A 9,956-nucleotide genomic window follows, 5' to 3' on the forward strand; every position below is an offset into this window, starting at 1 on the left:
TTCTAGACTGCATGTTGAAGAATTTCAGAAAAGGTTGTGGAGGTGACTATGGGGTCAAAATGACCCCCGGACATCTCCATACTTTATGTGAACTGGAGAGGCCAAGTTTTGATGTAGGATGGCCCCCAGAAGGCACTCTTGATCTCCCCACAATTTGCCGAGTCTACATAGTTGTCACCGGGACCCCAGGACATCCAAACCAGTTCCCTTACATTGATTTGTGGTTGGAAATAGCCCAAACCCTTCCTCCTTGGGTATGGTTCAGCTCCAATAGTAAGGGACAGTCCAGGATCCTCGTTGCACGGAACCCACGAGGCTGTGCCCAGAAAGACATGGCTAAGACCATTTACCAGGGAGACCCTGATGAAGAGCCGCCACCACCTCCCTATGCACCACGGCAGACAGCTGGTGTGGCCCTGCAGCTTCCAGACACTCTGCCTCCATCCGACACCCCCCCCCCCATGGCCCGACACCCAACCTCCCAAGCCCTCCCCAGGGAGCCCCTGATCCTACACACCAACCCCCACTGGGGCCTGCTAGTTGACTTCAATCCAAAGACCTGCCTCCACTTCAGTTGCCCCTCCGGGAGACCAGAGGGTCAGACCAGGTTGGAGATGATAGGACCCTCCAGCCAGGACGCTCCGTCATCTACTACCAGCTCTTCTCTACCACTGACTTTTTGAATTGGAAACACCATACCCCAGCTTACTCGGAGAAACCACAAGCCATGATAGATCTTATGGAATCTATCTTCCACACTCATCGCCCCACCTGGGAGGACTGTCACACAGCTCCTCCGAACACTCTTCAACACCGAAGAACGCCGGCGGATCACACAGGGGGCAAAGCAGTGGCTAGAAGAAGTGGCCCCCGGAGGAGTCCTGGATACTGCCACCTGGGCGACCGAGGCTGCTCCGGATGCATGGCCTGATTGGGACTTTAACACTGAAGTAGGGAGAGGCGCAATCCGCTGATACCAAGATGCTCTCCTACAAGGGTTATGGGCGGGAGCCCGAAAGCCAACCAATATGTCCAAAACAGTTGATGTAACCCAAAACGGGGAGGAAACTCCTGGCGACTTCTATGAACGTCTCTGTGAGGCGTTCCAAGTCTACACTCCATTTGATCCGGAAGCCCCCGAGACGCATTCTTCTGCATCAGAGGATGATAAATGTGGCCTTTGTCACTCAGGCAGCTCCTGATATCCGCCGAAAACTCCAAAAACTTGAGGGGTTCCCAGGAATGAATATCACCCAGCTCTTGGAGGTGGCTAACAAGGTCTATCAGAACCATGAGGTTGTAGCTAAATGAGAGGCTAATAAAAGGATGAGGGAGAAAGTAACCCTCCTCATGGCTGCTCTCCAACAAGGAGGGGATGGACCCGCAAGGAAAGGGCCTCCCCGTTGGCAGACAGGCCCGTATCCTCACGCCCCGCTAAAAGAAGACCAATGTGCGTATTGTAAAGAACTGGGCCATTGGAAAAATGAGTGCCCCCACCGTTGGAAAGGAAAGCCTCAGGCTCCCAGTGGTCCCAACCCAACCAGCCCAGAGCCCGACTTCATAGGATTAGTGGGAATCAAGTCAGACTGAAGAGGACCGGGCTTGTTCAAACTCAGCCCCCATGAGCCCACAGTTGACTTAGATGTAGGGGGCCAAACAGTGACTTTTATGGTAGATACTGAGCAGAACACTCGGTAGTCACCACGCCGGTGGCACCGCTCGGGGACTGCAGAGTCACCATAATGGGAGCCACCAGGGATCAAGCTAAGAGCCAGCCATTCTACCAGGCTCAGACTTGTAAATTAGGAGAACACACCGTGTCGCATGAGTTCCCCTACTTACCAGACTGCCCAATCCTGCTCCTGGAACGCGACCTCCTTACGAAGTTTGGTGTGCAAATCTTCGAACCATCAGGTCAGGCCACCGTGTCACTGCAGCCCCCATCAGAGGGACTTATTCTGTCTATCACCACCCTGAGGAAAGAAGAATGGAGGCTGTACAGGACCGGCAGTGTAGAACAGAACCCAGAAGCCTACAGGACTGATTTCCCGGAGGTTTGGGCTGAAGATAACCGCCTGGGCTAGCAAAACATAAGGCCCCAGTTTTGGTGGAACAGACGTGGAGCCCAACTCCAATGGCTACGCCAATACCCCATCTCCAGGGAAGCTTGGGCAGGGATTCAAAACACCTCGCCCGTCTCAGAGCATCAGGGATACTCATAGAGTGCCAGTCACCATGGAATATGCCCCTCCTGCCGGTAAGGAAGTCCAGTGGAGAATACCGGCCAGTACGATTTAAGAGCGGTAAACCAAGCCACAGTCTCCCTACACCCCATCGTCCCAAATCCGTATACCCTCCTCAGTCAGCTGTCCACGGAGGAAGGATAGTTTACCTGCCTGGACCTGAAAGATGCATTCTTCTGCATTTGGTTGGCACCCCAGAGCCAATCACTGTTCTCCTTCAAATGGAATGATCCTGATACTAGTCGGCAGCTCCAGCAGACATGGACTCGGCTCCCACAGGGCTTCAAAAACTCCCCAACCCTCTTTGGGGAAGCGCTAGCTTCAGATTTAGCCACCTTCCCTCGAGAAGAATACCACTGCACTCTATTGCAATATGTGGATGATCTGCCTCTAGCCTGTGCCACCGAAACCGAGTTCTAAACTGTGACATGGGCACTGCTGTCCCACTTAGCTGAGATGGGGTATAGAGTCTCCTGGAAGAAAGTCCAGCTCTGCAGAAAACAAGTACAATACTTGGGCTTTGTCATCTCCAAAGGACAGCAGGCCCTCAGCACTGAGCAGAAGAAAGTCATCACTTCTCTCCCTCGGCCCACAAGCCAGAGAGCGCTCCGTGAGTTTCTTGGAGCTGCTGGCTTCTGCTGGATTTGGATCCCTGGCTTTCGGCAGTAACCCGGCCCTTATATGAGGCTCTAACTGGTCGAGAAAAAGTCCTCATGCTATGGACAGAAGATCAAGAACACGCTTTCCAGCAGCTCCAGAGCTCACTTGGGCAGGCTCCAGCCCTCGGATTACCTGATGCTGAGAGGCCATTCCACTTATTCGTCCGTGAAAGAGACAAAATAGCCTTAGGACTGCTAACCCAAACAGTTGGACCATGGCTCTGTCCCGTCGCCTATCTCTCAAAGAAACTAGACCCGGTAGCAGCGGGTTGACCACCATGCCTGCGGGCCCTGTGATTCTCATCAAAGAGGCAGATAAGCTCACCTTAGGCCAGAGACTCATAGTTAAAGTATCCCACTCGGTTACCACCTTAATGAACAGTCAAGGACCCCAATGGCTGTCGAATGCGCGGCTGACTCAGTATCAGGGGCTACTCTTGGAAAACCCTCGGATCTCATTAGAAACTGTGCGCACCCTGAACCCAGCCACTTTCCTGCCAATTGAGGACGGGGATCTAGAACATGACTGTACAGAAGTTATCAACAAGGTCTACACCACCAGACCTGACCTCAGGGTTGGCCCGCATCCTAACGCGGACCTTACTCTGTATACTGACAGCAGCAGCTTCCTGAGGGATGGAAAATGTCGTGCGGGGTATGTGGCAACTACCACAGATGAGGTACTCGAGGCAGGGGCACTTCCATTGGGATGGTTGGCCCACCGGGCAGAACTATGGGCACTAATAAGAGCCTTTACTCTATCTGAGGGCCGAAAAGTCAACATATACACCGACTCTCGGTATGCCTTTGCGACCATCCATATCCATGGGGCTATATACAAAGAAAGACGCCTTCTGACTGCAGAGGGAAAGACTATTAAAAATAAACAAGAAATCCTTAAGCTTCTACAAGCCATTTGGCTTCCCCAGCAGGTTGCAGTTATCCATTGTCGGGGCCACCAGAAAGGCAATGAGCCCTCAGCAGTCGGGAGCAGGTCGCCGACACCACGGCCAAATCAGTGGCGATGGGAAGCCCTAGTGAACTACTCTTGGTCACTGACACTACCACCACATCCCTCCCGCGGTACACAGAAGAACTCAGATGGGCAAAGTCAGAAGGGGCCTCCAGATTGCCACAAGGGTGGTGGCAACTGCTCGATGGCTGGTGGCATCCCAGCCCTGCTAGGTCCTCAAGTAACCGCTGAATATCACAAGTTAACCCACTTTGGAAAAACTGCTCTCAAGGGCCTCCTAGTAAAAAATGTCTACATTAGCCGGCTGTCAGCTCTTTGTAAGTCAATCAGAGAACACTGCCTCACTTGTGCAAAGAACAATCCAAAGTCTGGCCCTAGCCCTATCCCTGGGAGTCAGAGAAGCGATACCACACCTTTTGAGGACCTTGAAGTCGACTTCACTGACATGACAAACTGCTGTGGTACTAAGTACTTGCTGGTCCTGGTCTGTACCTACTCCGGGTGGATTGAAGCCTTCCCCACTCGGACTGAGAAGAGCTGTGAAGTATCCAAGGACCTCCTCAGGGAGATTATCCCCCACTATGGGATTCCACTTTCTATCCACAGTGACAATGGGCCAGCTTTCATAGCAGAACTCCAGATGGTAACCAGAGCCATGGGCATCAACTGGAGACTCCATACAGCATACCGACCACAAAGCTCAGGGAAAGTTGAACGCATGAACCATACCCTCAAGGAGACATTCGCTAAACTCCACCAGGAGACCTCCCTATGGTGGGTGGACCTCCTACCACTAGCCGTCCTTCAGGTGTGCTGCAACCTGGGCAAATCTGGATTCTTTCTCTGCGAAATTATGTTCGGGAGGACCCCTCCCCTGCTGACCAGCCTCCCTGGTGACATTTGCCAGCTGGAGTTCTCCAGCTTCCAAAACCAGATGGCCGCACTAGGCAAGGTCCTCACAGATGTACGTGCTTACATTCTGGAAAGGGCCCCCATTTCTCTCGGGGCCCCGGTACACCCCTTTGGAAGCGCGAGCCCCTCCGACCCCGGTGGATAGGCCCTCACACTGTCGTACTTGTTACTCCCACCACTCTTAAAGTTTCAGGCATTGCTCTGTGGATCCATCACACTCGAGTTAAAAGAGCCCAGCCGGAGGATGACGCCTGGATCACCCAACCTGACCCGGCCCGTCCACTCCATCTGAGCCTCAATTAACAGCCAGGATGAGCCTTACCATCATCTACCCAGCCTCCATCTTTGCTGTCATTGGACTCCTACTATTTCTAGCCTTTGCTGGTCCTCTTGGCTCCTACCTCTAGACAACCCTTGCTACCTCACGGTCCTCCTCCTTGCTACCATCGGGCCATGTATAGTTAATGCTGTCATACGTTTCATAGAGACCTCCGTCACCCATTGGGCTACAGCCCAGATCCTTGACCTACAGGGTTATCATCTTAGCGAATATGATGATCTCCAAGTTGTTACCACTTACGATCATCAACAGGGGATCATGATGGAGAAACTGATCTAAAATGGTTCCCTGCCACGTGAAACTGACCTAAAATGGTGGCCCAAGAGGAGAGAGAAGTCCCCATCCTAAGCCCCAGCCCACTTCCGCATAAACCTCCCCCCCCAAGCCACCACCAGACGACACCTACCCCTTCCCCAACTCAAGGAAGTCCCCAACCCATAAAAACCTACTCAAAACCTTGCTAGGGCTCAATCTTTGGGAAGGATCCCGCTGAACCCGCCGGCATAATAAAGCTGATCTTCCTAACTCTCTGAGTGCCCCTTGGGTTCTTTCCGGTCCTGGTATCCGTAACAACCCAGTGATTGAGGCAAAAGTTCTTACTTTTTACCTTCCCTTGCCTGCTTGGGGAAAGGGGCCAGTGCCTTCTAATGGAACTTGTCTATCAGATTTGTCCTGTTTGCCCACCCTAAAGGGATTAACGAACCCATCCCTATCTATCAGATCTGCTTCTTTGTCCAGTCAAAAGGGATTTATGAGACAATTTATTAACCTCAAGGCGCATTCTCATATCTTTGTCCTGGAGTGAAGGAGACATTCCAGAACCTGGAGTTTCAGGATATGGCTGCCTTTAGTTTATTCCACCAGGGAAACCCTCCCACCCCCATCTACCTAAGAACATGTTAACTAACATGTCTCAGTGCTAGACTCATTTACAGTTTCCTTGGCGTGTTTGAAGATGCCACCTGTGTGTCTCCTTTACTACTCATGCAGAACTCTTCACTTGACACTTTGGTCACCAAATGTGTGGGTATTTTCTTTTCCCTCCACAATAAGCAATTCTCTGTGACACCAGCTGGGTATCCCACAATTTAACTCAATTCTAGCACTATCTACCTGGAGATAGTGTCAAATACCACATGTGATAGGCTCAATCCTGCAAGACTGCTCCCCGCTTCAGATGCCAATCACAATTAGTAGGTCCCAAGGTTCCCCACAACTTCTGTCAGATTTGGCTACACATTGGAGGTTCCCACTACCTTCTCCTCTGGTTCAATTAATTTGCTAGAACAGCTCACAGAATTTGGGGAAACACTTACTTACATTTACTAGTTTATTAAAGGATGTGATAAAGGATACAGATGAACAGCAGATGAAGAGATTCAGAGGATGAGGTGTGGGAGTGTCCCAAACACAGGAGCTTCTGTAAACCCTGAAGTTGGGGTGCATTGCCCTCCTAGTGTGGCTGTGTTGACCACCTGGAAGCTTTCCAAACCTCATACTATTGGGATTTTATGGAGGCTTTCCATGTAGGCATGATCAATTATTAACTCCATTTCCACCCCATCTCTCCTCTCTGGAGGAAGTGGGGTTGGGGCAAAAAATTCCCAGCTTCTAATCATGGCTTGGTCTTTTTGGTGACTTGCCTCCATCTAGGAGCCCACCCAGAGTCACCTCAATAGAATGAAATATGCTTCTAGTGCTCTTATCACTTAGAAACTTACAACAGCTTTAGGAGCTCTGGGTCAAGGACAGAATCAAAGCCAAATACTAGAAAAATAGATGTTCTTAGTGTTTTTATCATTTGAGAAATCACAATGGTCTTAGGAGCTCTGTGCCAGGAACTGAGGGAAGAGACAAATACATGTATATATTTTTAATCTCACAATTTGTTGGAGGGGACTGGATCACCATTTAGTAACCATCACCATGGTTAACTATTCCCCACTCCTGAGGCAAGTTTTTCTGACTACTTTGGAAATACTCCTAAATGATGAGGTTTTTCTAGTCTGACTGGTCAGAACAGGCACTACTCTCATTTGGATGGGAATACAGGACACAGAGAGGAATATGAGCAAACAGGCTTGCTAAATTCCTCCCAGTTCACTATACAGGTAATCCCCATATAACGTGGTTGTTAGGTTCCTTAAAAATGCCGTGTTATGCGAATCCATGTTATCTGAAACAAAGAACTAGCACAAAAAAGGGGGTTAGGTTCCAAAAATAAAAAATAAAAACCCATGCTATTATATTTTTATGCTTAAGAGAAATATCTTTATTAAAGCAATTTTCACCAAAAGTATAACATACTAATATGTATTATATAATGTTTTCTTCGTCATCACTACTAAGCACCATTAACCAAGGGCATTTTCTTTTTGACAAGATATCTTCATCCTCTGAACTTTCTTCAGCATTATCTTGACTTCTATTCTGTACTTTTTGCAAAATATTTTAGGTTGCTGGCTTTCAGCTGAGAGAGCTTTATAAATTTCATTAAATGGTGCTAAGCACTTGTGAAGTTCTCTTTAAACTTTGCACTTCTTTCAGTGGAAGGATCTTCCTTTAGGAAATATAGCTAAAACTGTTCGTCTAAGTCTAAGCCTTTCTTTATGCTTTTCTTTTTATGTTTGTTTGTTTGTTTTTAAATTTATTGGGGTGACAACTGTTAGTGAAATTACATAGATTTCAGGTGTACAATTCTGTATTACATCATCTATAAATCCCACTGTGTGTTCACCACCCAGAGTCAGTTCTCCTTCCATCACCATATATTTGATACCCCTTACCCTCATCTCCCACCCTGCACCACCCTTACCTCTGGTAACTATTAAACTATTGTCTGATTATTAGTTTTTGTCTCTCATTTGTTTGTCTTGTTCTTTTGTTGTTTTTGGTTTATATACCACATATCAGTGAAATCATATGGTTCTCTGCTTTTTCTGTCTGACTTATTTCGCTTAGCATTATACTCTCAAGATCCATCCATGTAGTTGCAAATGGTCCTATTTCATCTTTTCTTACCACCGAATTGTATTCCATTATCCATTCATCTATCGAAGGACATTTTGGTTGTTTCCATGTCTTGGCCACCGTAAACAAAGCTGCAATGAACACTGGAGCACCCGTGTCTTTATGTATAAATGTTTTCAGATTTTTTGGGTAGATACCCAGGAGAGGAATTGCTGAGTCATATGGTAATTCTATTTGTAATTTTTTGAGGAACCTCCACACTGCCTTCCATAATGGCTGCACCAGTCTGCATTCCCACCAACAGTGTATGAGGGTTCCTTTTTCTCCACAGGCTCTCCAACACTTGTTACTATTTGTCTTGTTGATGATAGCCATTCTGACTGGGGAGAGGTGATATCTCATTGTGGTTTTTATTTGCATTTCTCTGATGATTAGTGATGTTGAGCATTTTTTCATATGTCTATTTGCCATTTGTATGTCCTCTTTGGAGAAATGTCTCTTCAGATCCTCTGCCCATTTTTCAATTGGGTTGTTTGTTTTTTTATTGTTGAGTTGCATGAGTTTCTTGTATATTTTGGATATTAGCCCCTTATCAGAGGCACTGTTTGCAAAAATCTTCTCCCATTCAGTTGGTTGCCTCTTTATTTTGTCGATGGTTTCTTTTGCTGTGCAGAAGCTTTTCAGTTTCATATAGTCCCATTTGTTTATTTTCGCTTTTACTTCCATTGCCTTTGGAGTCAAATTCATAAAATGCTCTTTGAACCCAAGGTCCATAAGTTTAGTACCTATGTTTTCTTCTATGCAGTTTATTGTGTCAGGTCTTATGCTTAAGTCTTTGATCCATTTTGTATTAATTTTGGTACATGGTGACAGATAGCAGTCCAGGTTCATTCTTTTGCACGTGGCTATCCAATTCTCCCAGCACCATTTATTGAAGAGGCTGTCTTTCCTCCATTGTATGTTTTTAGCTTCTTTGTCAAAAATTACCTGTCCATATTTATGTGGTTCTATTTCTGGGTTCTCAATTCTATTCCATTGGTCTGTGTGTCTGTTTTTCTGCCAATACCATGCTGTTTTGATTATTGTAGCCCTGTAGTACAAGCTGAAGTCAGGGAGTGTGATACCTCCAGTATTCTTCTTTTTTCTTAAGATTGCTTTGGCTATTTGGGGTCTTTTGTGGTTCCAAACAAATCTGATGATTTTTTGTTCCATTTCTTTAAAAATGCCATTGGGATTTTGATGGGGATTGCATTAAATCTGTATATTGCTTTGGAAAATATGGCCATTTTAACTATGTTGATTCTTCCAATCCATGAGCATGGAATGTCTTTCCATTTCTTTGTGTCTTCTTCAGTTTCTTTCAAAAATGTCTTATAGTTTTCAGCATATAGGTCCTTCACATCCTTGGTTAAGTTTATTCCTAGGTATTTTATTTTTTTTGCTGCAATTGCAAAAGGAATTGTTTTTTGTGTTTCTTTTTCTGAAATTTCACTTTTAGTATATAGGAATGCGATGGAGTTTTGTACATTGATTTTGTAGCCAGCAACTTTACTGTATTCGTTGATTGTTTCTAATAGTGTTTTGGTGGAGTCTTTAGGGTTTTCTATATATAGCATCATGTCATCTGCAAAGAGTGATAATTTAACTTCTTCATTCCCAATTTGGATGCCTTTTATTTCTTTCTCTTGCCTGATTGCTCTGGCAAGGACTTCCAACCCTATGTTGAAAAGCAGAGGTGATAGGGCACAGCGCTGTCGTGTTCCTGAACGTAGAGCAAAGGGCTTCAGTTTTTCTCCATTAATTTTGAGATTAGCTGAGGGCTTGTCATATATGGCGTTTATTATGTTAAGGTATTTTCC

Source organism: Rhinolophus sinicus, chromosome 1 (genome assembly GCF_057876585.1).
Source record: "Rhinolophus sinicus isolate RSI-liver-muscle chromosome 1, RSI-T2T, whole genome shotgun sequence".
In the NCBI taxonomy this organism is placed as follows: Eukaryota; Metazoa; Chordata; class Mammalia; order Chiroptera; family Rhinolophidae; genus Rhinolophus; species Rhinolophus sinicus.